The 12,185-nt window shown below is 38.6% G+C and overlaps 1 protein-coding gene and 1 pseudogene across 2 annotated transcripts in view; one reads left to right on the forward strand and one right to left on the reverse strand.

Annotated features, from left to right (window-relative positions):
* The window catches only part of ZNF484 (zinc finger protein 484), a 432,825-nt gene that overhangs the window by 230,254 nt on the left and 190,386 nt on the right, over positions 1-12,185 (reverse strand). The window lies entirely within an intron of this gene.
* On the forward strand, positions 4,045-4,914 carry LOC116538255 (annotated as a pseudogene). Its single transcript, XR_004263580.1, has one exon. The product of XR_004263580.1 is annotated as a protein tyrosine phosphatase type IVA 2 pseudogene (transcript).

Below are 12,185 nucleotides of genomic sequence, written 5' to 3' on the forward strand. Positions count from 1 at the left end.
CATGTACCCTTTAACTTAAAATAAATGTTGTAAAGAAAAAAAGTTTAAAATAAAAAATACTGAGAAGTATTTTGAACTAAATAAAATTAAAAACACAACAAATTTAAGGAAGGCAGCTAAAAAAAATGGCCTGGGGAAGGGCGATGTGTGGCAGTGAAAAACTATACTAGAAAAGGCGAACAGTTACAAATCAATGAGTTCTATTTCCACCGTAAGAAACTAGAAACAGAAAAGCAATTAAACACCAAGGAAGTAAAAGTAAGAAAATAGTAAAGTTCTGACCAAACATAAATTGAATTGAAAGCAGAGAAATAGAGAAAAATAAATGAAACCAAAAGCAGATTCATTGAGAAGGTCAATAAAATTAATATATCTTTAACAAGACTGGCAAGGAAAAAAGAAAAGAAACTAATTGCCAATATCTGATAATAAATGGTATTAGTATGGAATCTAAAGATGCTGAAAGAATAATAAAGGAATATTGTAAAAAATTTATGCCAAAAATTTCAAGAACTTAGATCAAATGGATGAGTTTCCAAGAGTCACAAACTACCAAAGCTCTGTCATGAAGAAATTGAAAACTTGGGTAGTGCTATGTCTATTAAAGAAAGATTTGCAGCTAAAAACTTTCCCCCAAATTAGGCTCCAACTTCAGGTTACTTTACTAACAAATTCTATCAGGTCCTTAATGAAGGAATAATACCAGTTACACACAGACTTTTTTTTTCAAATTACTTTCTCACTTGACAAAGTAAATATCAGATGATATATTTAATCAATTTGTGTTCATTAGACATCTTTATTATTTATATATACATATTTTATTGCATTTTAGGTTCTGGGGTACATGTAAAGAACATGCAGGATTGTTGCATAGGTACATACATTGCAATGTGGTTTGCTGCCTCCATCCCCATCACCTATATCTGGCATTTGTCCCCCTGCTATCTCTCCCCAGCTCTCTACCCCCCACTATCCCTCCTCTAGTGCCCCCCAGCAGACCCCAGTGTGTGATGATCCCCTCCCTGTGTCCATGTGTTCTCACTGTTCAACATCCGCCTATGAGTGTCTGATTTTACATGTGGTGTTTGATTTTCTGTTCTTGTGTCAGTTTGCTGAGAATGATGGTTTCCAGGTTCATCCATGTCCCTACAAAGGACATGAACTCATCTTTTTTGATGGCTGCGTAGTATTCCATGGTGTATTTGTGCCGCATTTTCCCTGTCCAGTCTATCATCGATGGGCATTTGGGTTGGTTCCAAGTCTTTGCTATTGTAAGCAGTGCTGTAATGAACATAATACATGTGCACGTGTCCTTATAGTAGAACGATTTATAATCTTTTGGATATATACCCAGTAATGGGATTGCTGGGTCAAATGGAATTTCTATTTCTAGGTCCTTGAGGAATCGCCACACTGTCGTCCACAATGGTTGAACTAATTTACACTCCCACCAACAGTGTAGAAGTGTTCCTATTTCTCTACATCCTCTCCAGCATCTGTTGTCTCCAGATTTTTTAATGATCGCCATTCTAACTGGCACACACATGGCCTCTTTCAGAAAACTGAAGAGGAGGGAATCCCTCCTAATTCATTCTATAATGCCAGCATAATTACTCCAATACCAAAGCATGTAAAATACATTATCAAAACCTGTCTTACTGTTGTAGCCCTCATAAACACAGATGTCAAAATTCTTAGCAAAAGTTTAGCAAATACAATCTACAATATACAAAATAGATAATATATCACATCTAAGTGGAAATTCAAGATTGTTTTAACATTGGAAAATGAATTAAAGAAATTAATCTTACTACTGAACAAAAAAGAAAAATCTTATCATGTCAATAGATACAGAAATACATTTGAATAAGTTCAACATCCATTTCTGATTAAAAAGGAAAAGTAAAAATTTCTCAGGAAAAGGGACTTTGCTCAATCTGATAAAGCACCTATGAAAAACTTACATCTAAGCCGCCTACAATCAGGAATGAGACAAGGAGGCCTGCTGTCAGCGTTTCTGTTCAACATTGTGCTGAAGCTCTAGCCAGTGCATCCAGGCAAGAAAAACAAGTTAAAGCCACTTGTGCTGGAAAGGAAGAAATAAAACTTTTACTCACTGACATCATGATTGTCTAAGTAGAAAATATGATTGAATCTACACAACTGTAGAGGCAACAGCAAACTGGTTGATCTTTGATATGCCTGATAATTGCAGCCAGTAAAAACTCCTGGTACAGATTAATGGAGTTCAAAATAGGTTGGTGATGTTTTTTTACTCTCACACCCTCAATAGTTTATTCCAATAGCTTGTTCCACTGGTTTCAAATGTTTAATTGTACGGAATGCACATCTATCAGGTATTCATCAGGCCAGGCTGGGCTCACCCATCCTGTTGCTATCCTCTGCTCACACTAGTCTCATTACATGATTCTCCGGTTATTTATCCGCATCCCTTATGGCCTCTGTCACAAAAGCAGCCTGATGCTTGGTCTCAAATTAATCACCGGGCTATAAAAGATTAATTATCCTTGCCATATAATCTATCATTTTCATGTTAAATTCTCTCAAGTAGTCTATGTCTAATGTATTTTGTTTCTGACCAAAGAGGAAACACAATTGTAAAGAGTTGAGAACCTGAACAATTGCCGTAATGGTAAAAACAAATCTACTGGGAATAGTTTGTCTGAATGCACATTGAGTATTAATTACATAAAAGTCCTGCGTAAATGGAACTCTTCAAATTATTAAGCATATTTATGTAGATAATGTAGATAAGGGAAAACATTGCTGGCAATATTCAATAATTCTTCACATAAGGCAAGAGGCTTGGCATTGCGCATGGAGCATTTGTCTGGGGTGATCACATGGAGGGCCCTGCCTCAGTTTACCTCCCTCATTGACCTGCTTGTCGACTAAATTGTCACAACCTGATTTGCGTTCCTTTGAAGCTGCCTTAATCGAAGCCAGTAATCTGCAGATAAAATCAAAATACACATTCAGTATTACACACAAGGTAACGCTGTCTTATATACCGTATCTACACTTTATTCTGAATTGGAAATTCCATAAAGATGGGGAGGAATTATTGAAGGCAAGCAAGCAAAATACTAGCATGCAGTCAGACTCCTGGCAGAAATTATGCATGGTCTGCCTTATTCTCACCCTTGGGCCACTGCCTACATGTCTGCAGGCCTCGGTCATGCCCAGCTCCTGTGGCTTCCTAGAAAGTGTGGCCTTGGCCAGTTGCTACCATCACTCTCCCTTCAACGGGTCCTGGATCCCAGCATTTGCCTGGTAGTCCTGGGCCCACCTGCTGATGTTCAGGGTAAAGGGGGTAGGGAGAAGGGGTTATTCTACTTCCTTTACATGGAAGTGCAGGTGTTTTTGAGGGGCTGGACAGCAATGAGCATGGTTCCTTGACTCTGGGGGCATGGGGTATCTGGCCACTTCCACGTTGTCGCCACTCACTCCTGGTGATACACCAGGCAACAGAGGCTCCACTCCTGAGGCACGTCCCCCGGCTGCCCCAACATTGGACCTTCCCCAACCTTGGATGAGCCTTCAGCATGAGCCGGGCTCACTCTTTCACCCTACAGCCAGCCTAGGCTGTACTGGCTTCTGGGGTGCCCCAGGGTACCCGCTGGGAAGTGGGGTGTATGTATGTGAGGCGCCAGTGTTGGTCCATTCTCGCTGGGAAGCCTTATTTTCCCGGTTTTTCCCTCGTGCCATCCTCAGCCCTTTCTCTCACATGACTTCCCTTCCAGGTCGCTTTTTTTTTTTTTTTTTTAATTGCAAGGATATTTCTTTTAATGGCACCAGTAAAATTAAGCATCAAGTAAACAAAAGTGGAAAGTGACCTACACTTTTAAGTTGTCTCACTAGTGCCTAAATGTAGTAAAGGCTGTTAAGTTCTGTATGTAGTTGGATTTTTTGGAGTCCGAAGGCATCCATCTGCAGAAAGTGAGGCCCAAGTTGAATTTGGATTCAAGTAGATTCTAAATACTTTTGCTTATCTTGAAGAGAGAAGCTTCACAAGGAATAAACAAGTTGAATAGAGAAAACAGTGATTGATAATAGGCATTTTAGTGGTCTTTTTAATGTTTTCTGCTGTGAAACATTTCAAGATTCATTGATTTTTTTTTTTCACTTTCCCCATCACACTCACACGCACGCTCACACATTTTATTTGCCATAATGAACCTTCCAGCCCCTGTGAAGATCTCCTATGAGAACATGCATTTTCTGATAACTCACAATCCTAGCAATGCTACTCTCAACAAGTTCACAGAGGAACTTAAGAAGTATGGAGTGACGACTTTGGTTCGAGTTTGTGATGCCACATAAGATAAAGCTCCAGTTGAAAAAGAAGGGATCCACGTTCTAGGTTGGCCATGTGATGATGGAGCTCCACCCCCAATCAGATAGTAGATGATTGGTTAAACCTGTTAAAAACCAAATTTCGTGAAGAGCCAGGTTGCTGTGTTGCAGTGCATTGTGTCACGGGATTGGGAAGGGCACCGGTGCTGGCTGCCCTTGCTTTGATTGAATGTGGAATGAAGTACGAAGATGCAGTTCAGTTTATAAGACAAAAAAGAAGAGGAGCATTCAATTCCAAACAGCTGCTTTACTTGGAGAAATACCGACCTAAGATGCGATTACGCTTCAGAGATACCAATGGGCATTGCTGTGTTCAGTAGAAAGAAATGTAAACGAAGGCTGACTTGATTGTGGCATTTAGAGGGGACTCTTGGTAGCTGGAAATGTGAATTTGGAATCTTACTTGTGTCATCAAAGTAGCGATGGATTCAGTACTCCTCAACCACTCTCCTAATGATTGGAACAAAAGCAAACAAAAAAGAAATCTCTCTATAAAATGAATAAAATGTTTAAGAAAAGAGAAAGAAAAAAAAAGTAAAGGATTTAGGCATAATAAAATTTTATTTCAGAGCTCTTAATTTACTGACTGACTGTGATCAGATGCCAATGGGAACATATGTCTGTAGCACCATTACTCATGTGAGGGAGTATTTTAATCCTTTATGTATACATCACTAACAGTGGAACCTTGAAGGAGTCCATTTCTCAATCTTGACATAAATTATAATTTATATTGACACACTAGTTTTTTTTCCCATAAGATTTATATTGAATCCAAGAAAGCTTTATCAGTGTCTGACACCACGACATAACCTTTAACCCTAATGTGTCTGGAATGTCCACAGTATATCCCACTGTGTGGTGGATCTTTAGCTTTAGAAATTGGCTTTGACAAGGGAGAGTCTTGAATTATCAACAACAAAATAATTATTGTGTAAGATGTAGCTCCCATACCTGCAGGGCGTGTGAAGCTCAGTGATTGAATGATAGGACTTTTACTAATGTTGTGGAATGTGGGATTAGCATCATGATAGAACCAGGAAGACTGTTGTAGTTCCTTTATGTCTCAAAAACAGTGTGATGGCTTATAATTAAAACATTGTTCATACAAGGCTAGCATTCTTGTAATGATGCAATATACATTTGATTTATCCATTGTTACTATTGTCCACATGAAAAGCAAAAATTAACATAATGTTTATGATTTAAATTATGTAATATATAATTATAATAGTAATAAAAGCATACATAATAATGTTTCTATTATGATTACATTAGGTGGGGTTTCCTTCTTTTGCTTTCAAAGCTGGATAAAATTGAATTATATAGCCAATAACATGACTTGTGCAAGTCTAATGCTCTCTTGAAAAGTGGAATCTCTCAGATAAGCCAAAGTTTCATGGTCATCTCTGGCTGAAAATTTCTACTTGTATGTAGAGATTCTTGTATGTATGAGATTTTTTAATCTGCACCCCAAACATGTCACTTGTGTTACTTTCCATGAACACACCCACAGCTATGCATGACATTTACGTGTTTAGAACTCTGGACTCCTGCACATCTGGCTCTGTGAGAATTACTCTTTCTCTAATGCAATTCCCCTGTCTTGATGAATTGGCTCCATCTAGGCAGTGGGCAAGGTGAACCCCTTGGGTGGTTATAAATTTGGGGGCTTGTCCAGGATTGCCCTTGTGGCTACCTGCCCATGGTTTGCTGGCCCCGCTTCAGCGACGGATCCAGAAGCAAGCCCAAGTGTCTCATCTGATCTTATGACCCTCACCTAGGAACACACTCAATGGAAGAAAACAGCTTCAACTCCCTATGATTTCATCCCTGCCCAATCAGCACTCCTGGCTCACTGGCTTCCCACACACCCACCAAGTTATCCTTAAAAACTCTGTTTCCCAAATGCCTTGGGAGACTGATTTGAGTAGTAATACTCTGGTCTCCTGCAAAAAAAAAAAAAAAAAAAAAAAAATCCATGTCTATGAGAACATTTAACAAAAGAAACTGACAGAGACCCAGAGCCTAGGATATCTTGCTTTAGGCAGTGCCACTTCAGCTGAGACCTCAGGTATGAGTTAGGGATAATGAGGTGGGAAGATGATGGTCTACCAAAAAGAAACAAACAGTACTAAGGATTAATGTCGACATGGAGAATGGATCACCGGAGTCCATTAGACAGGTGACTGCAAGAAGGAGAGAAGGGAAATGGTGTGCTGTGTGCGGCTGGAAAACCAGGCATATCCCTGGTCATTCAGAGCCTTAAAGTCTGTGGAAGGATATTGATTTTTATCCTGAGATCAATGAGAAGCTAATAACAAGTATTAAACGTGTGTGGCAGTCAGGGAGGACCAAACAGGGAGGATTACTTTTTTTTTTTTTTTTGAGACTGAGTCTTGCTCTGTCACACAGGCTGGAGTGCAGTGGCGTGATCTCAGCCCACAGCAGCCTCCTCTTCCCAGGTTCAAGTGATTCTCGTGCTTCAGTCTCCCAGGTAGCTGGGATTTCAGGAGCCTACCACCATGCCCAGCTAATTTTTGTATTTTTAGTAGAGATGAGTGTTTCACCATGTTGACCAGGCTGGTCTCGAATTCCTGACCTCAAGTGATCCACCCACCTCAGCCTCCCAAAGTGTTGGGATTACAGTCATGAGCCACTGCACCCGGCTGAAGATTACTTTTTTAAAAGTTTCTACAGTGTTGAAAAACAATGAGAGTCAGCCAATGTGAAGGAACTAGTCAGTCAGATGTCACTGGCCATCTGGTTAAGAAGCAAAGTGATGCCATCTTGTCCTAGGAAGGTGGCAGTAGGCATGGAGGGAATGTTAAGGGGCCATTCTAATTCTTCCCATTACTGTGTTTTATTTTTATAATAGCAATGATCACTTTCTGTAATTATATTATTTATGCATATGTTTGGGTTATCTACTTTATTTTCATCTTCCACCATAAAAATATAAGATTGATGTGGCTGAGTAAAGATATAATTTGTCTTTTTTTTTTTTTTTTTTTTTGGAGACAGAGTCTCACTCTATCGCCAGGCTGGAGTGCAACGGCTCGATCCCGGCTCACTGCAACTTCCGTTTTCCAGTATCAAGCAATTCTTCTGCCTCAGCCTCCTGAGTAGCTGGGACTACAGGCATTGCACCATGATGCCTGGCAAATTTTTTGTATTTTTTGGTAGACATGGGGTTTCACCATGATAGTCAGGGTGGTCTCAATCTCTTGACCTCATGATCTGCCCACCTTGGCCTCCCAAAGTGCTGGGATTACAGGCGTGAGCCACCACGACCGGCCCGATATGGTTTGTCTTGTACATTTATATCAACAGAACTTTGAACACTGCTGACAGACAGTTGATGCACATTAAATATTTGATGAATAAATGAATGGAAATAGACCAATAAGGGTTAGCTCTAGGGTAGTGTGGTAGCATGCAAGCAGGTGTGTAAGTTGGGAGAGACCTTAGCATGTTTAAATATACTGGGGAATTATATGATTGGAACAATAAATTAAATACTGAGATACTGAAGCAAGATGTCATGGGACCTAATATAAGAGATGAGACTATGTGATTCCCATTAAACACCCATGTAGCATGTCATATGAGATCTTTGGACTTGCTATATAATTATTTAGCACTCAAGGTGATGCTTAAGAAAATTGAGGAACTAAAGACTCCTTTGTGTTACCTGGATCTGTAGAAATGATTTAAAACCTTGTCTAGTTTTTTTTTTCTCCTGTCATAAGCTTGTTAAGAGATTCCCCTGGAGAAACTTTTTTTGTTAAAATAATAACTGCTGTTCAGTGCTTCATTTCTAACAGTGTGATGTTAGCTACAAATATTTAGGCAGCACATCCCTCCAAAATAGGTGCTTGCGGTAACCTGGAATGCTGTTCTTACTGACGCTTACTTTGGTTGCTCATCTCTCCACGTGAATTGTGTTCCCAGTCACGTCATGAGGAGTATGTCATCAGCACAGCTTCATTGGTAGAGTGTACTAAAAATACAAGTTATCTGTACTTTACTTATAAAGGACTTTCTATAACATCCCATATTCTCCAACCAGATGTACAGTGAAAATGATTGATGCTCAAATATATTTTCATGGTTGATGCAACAACCGTTGAGCAAAAAAATTAACATTTATTGCAGACACTAGGCAGTTGTCAAACAATATTAATGTCGCTAAATCAATAGATGAGCACAAAAACAATGGAAGCAACGTCGTGGATTAACAGATGGCAGTGTAATGGAGTCAATCTTTTACTGATTTAACCACTCTCCTCCTATTTCTAATGTCCCTTCCATCACAATGAGTTCACTTTGGGATGATGTGTATATAATTGAATCTCCTCCTCAACAGCTGCTGAGAAATGCGTGTTGATGGTAATTATCCATATGATTTTTACTCAGACACTTTTCGCAGATTCACATGAAATGATAACTCTATGGGAAACTGATAAGACAGCCAGACTTATGTAAATTTTAGAAAAAAATTTAATCAACAGCTAATAGAAATAGTATGTCTAAAGGCTAACAACTGGATGATCATAATAACTCTATGGCTAATAAATAAACTGGGGAAGTCCAAGCCAAAATTAAATTAGAAGTAAAAATTGGCCATTATATAGCTATGACCAGAAACTCTTTCTTAATTAGCAAGAGGTAAAGCTGTATGTCTATTTCAAAATAATTTTTTGTTTGCAGTTAACAATGTTGAATGAAAGGCAAAAACAATGCCTTCCTTAGCCCTTTCCCTTCAGATGTGAAAAATTAACTCTGAGTCCCTGTAGTAACTTTGAATATGCTTTTTATACCCTTAAAGACAAAGTCATCATTTTTTCATTGACTGTAACTATTAATACTATATTCATGCTATCATAGCTTTGATGACTCATTTTTAGAACACATTATCATTGATCTATGACAAATGCTTTTACAGTTCCTCAGAAGCTAATCATTTATGTCGAAAACTCACAAAACTGCACATAATAGATAAAGGGAGGGCAAAATGAAGTTTTCATTCGATTATCTGTGTTTTTGGATTTACCCCTTACAGTACATGAGCCTGTGAATAAGTAGGTGAGCTGTCAGTACTCAAAGGTTTAAGGTAGAGTGTATTTATTTTTAATCTTTGTGAATTTTCTATAGAGTAGAGCTAATTGTTTCCAGTGAATTAAACCATATTTATTTCTACTACAATATTGCTGAATGTGATTGTTCCCTTTACTAGATTTTTTTTCTTTTCTTTTCCTTTTTTTTTTGAAATGACGTCTCACTCTGTCTCCCAGGCTGGAGTGCAGTGGCATGATCTCAGCTCACTGCAACCTCTGCCTCCTGGGTTCAAGCAATTCTCCTGCCTCAGCCTCCCGAGTAGCTCGGATTGCAGGCACATGCCACCATGCCAGCTAATTTTGTATTTTTAGTAGAGACAGGGTTTTGTCATTTTGGCCAGGCTGGCCTTGAACTCTTGACCTCAGGTGATCCACCTGTCTCAGCCTCCCAAAGTGTTGGGATTACAGGCGTGAGCCACCGCACCCAGCCCCCTTTACTATATTTCAAGGTGACATTGTCATGTGATGTGTATGATGGAAAGTATTTCAGTCAACTTTATTCTCATATGGAAGCGCATCTGATTTTCTAGAAAATTTATCTGCCCCAGTTATATTCCTGTGTGAATAATACAAACCAACTTAAAATAAAATCTGCTTTTTTTTCTATTCCTTATTGAGAATGAATTTAGAATTCCAAACAGGTTTACTATTCAATTTCATCTGGACAAAATCAAAACCCAAATATTCTATGTGTTACCTACTGTGATGGAAAAGATAAAACAAATTATTTAATTCTCAAATATGAGATGAATTATTTTTATTAATCAACATTACATAAACGTGTTTTGAGAATAAAATTTTGTATCCTAATTTTTTTTTTCTTTTTTTGAGATGGAATCTCGCTCTGTAGCCCAGGCTGGAGTGCAGTGGCACGATCTCAGTTCACTGCAACCTCCGCCTCCTGGGTCCCGGTTCAAGCAATTCTCACCTCAGCCTCCCAGATAGCTGGGATTACAGATACAAGCCACCATACCTGGCTAATTTTTGTATTTTTTAGTAGAGACAGGGTTTCACCATGTTGGCCAGTCTGATCTTGAACTCCTGACCTCAAGTGATCCACCTGCCTTGGCCTCCCAAAGTGTTGGGATTACAGGCGTGAGCCACCGTGCCCAGCCTGTATCCTAATTTTTTAACCAAAGACATAAAATATAACTGACATTCTGTAGCCAAATTAATGACATGTATACACCCAGATTGACCTTTAAGAGTTTTAAAATAAAGGTACACTAGATGGTCAACTGCATTTGGAGATACATAGACTAGTAGCTGAAGCATTAGGACTTTACGAAACTTTTGTTTTGAGGGCCGGTGCAGTGGCTTAAGCCTGTAATCCCAGCACTTTGGGAGGCCAAAACTGGCAGACCACTTGAGGTCAGGAGTCCGAGACCAGCTTGGCCAACACGGCGAAACGTCTTTACTAAAAATAGGAAATTAGCCAGGCGTGGTGGTGCCTGCCTGTCATCCTAGCTACCCAAGATGCTGGGGCATGAGAATCTCCTGAACACGGGAAGCAGAGATTGCAGTCAGCTGAGATCGTTACACTGCAGTGCAGCCTGGGCGACAGAGTTTGAGTTAGTGATACATGTTAATAAATTAATCCATAGATTTAAAAACCACTTTTACTTTCTATGTTAATAAAATCAGCATACTTTCCAAGTATAACCTAAAATCTATGAATAACTTTCCAAATTCTCAGTAAAGGAAGTGTTGCAATCCACGGGAGATTATCGCTTTGTTCTAAAGAAATATTTTCGAATCTCTGATATTTCTTAGACCAACCTTTGCAGGGTGGGGTTCACAGAACATTTGTTTCTGATCGGATGACATTGCCTACATAGTTTTGTGATTAAATGACCTTGGAAAATCAGCATTGAGACAAGTAAATTGTCCTATCAGAACTAAATATGTTAATGTGTGACGTCTCCAAGAGGTGTGATATGCAGTGTTAACTCTTAAATGTAGATGATCATGGGACTTTTGTAAGCAGATAAACTTTGTAAATTACTACTTTAAATGTTAGCATTAATAGATTGCTTAATTGAACTTAAATTTAAAGAAATAATGTTGGACTTCTAGTGAATGGAAGCCAAGTATTTCTATTTTACTCTATTAGAAAAATAAAATATGCATGTTCTATTATCCACAGTTAAATAGCAAAGCTTTCTTCTTGCTATTTAGTTTTCATATACATTGTATTATATTTCATCAGCTTACATTTTTTGCTCACTAGGACATACTTTTTTGTTGCAATAGTTTACTCAATATCTTCCTAATTATTCATATATTAAGTAATAATTTTTTAAAAACCTGCATCTTACACAGAGAAATAATGAGGAATTATACACTCATTCGGGTCAGCATCACGGTTGCAGTATTCTTGGGAGTCAATGTGATTTTTTCTAATACTACATGTGTTTTTCAGCGTTGAGCAAATAACCTCTCAGGTAACTGTGTGCTTCACTGGTTCTTCCCACCCACCAGCTAAATGTGGTTTCATCTGAAAAAAGAGAATGGAAAGGCGAGTCCTATTTAGCCCAACTGCCCACCCCCAATTCAGTTCCCTTTCTACTCAGATAATAACGCAGAGGAAGAAACAATGTTTACTAACAATGTTTAAATGATTGGCTAATTTCCTTTATTAAAATATGAATAAAGATCCTTTAATATGTTCAGTAATTATGCAAA

Source organism: Sapajus apella, unplaced genomic scaffold (genome assembly GCF_009761245.1).
Source record: "Sapajus apella isolate SASKATOON/1434 unplaced genomic scaffold, GSC_monkey_1.0 scaffold118, whole genome shotgun sequence".
In the NCBI taxonomy this organism is placed as follows: domain Eukaryota; kingdom Metazoa; phylum Chordata; class Mammalia; order Primates; family Cebidae; genus Sapajus; species Sapajus apella.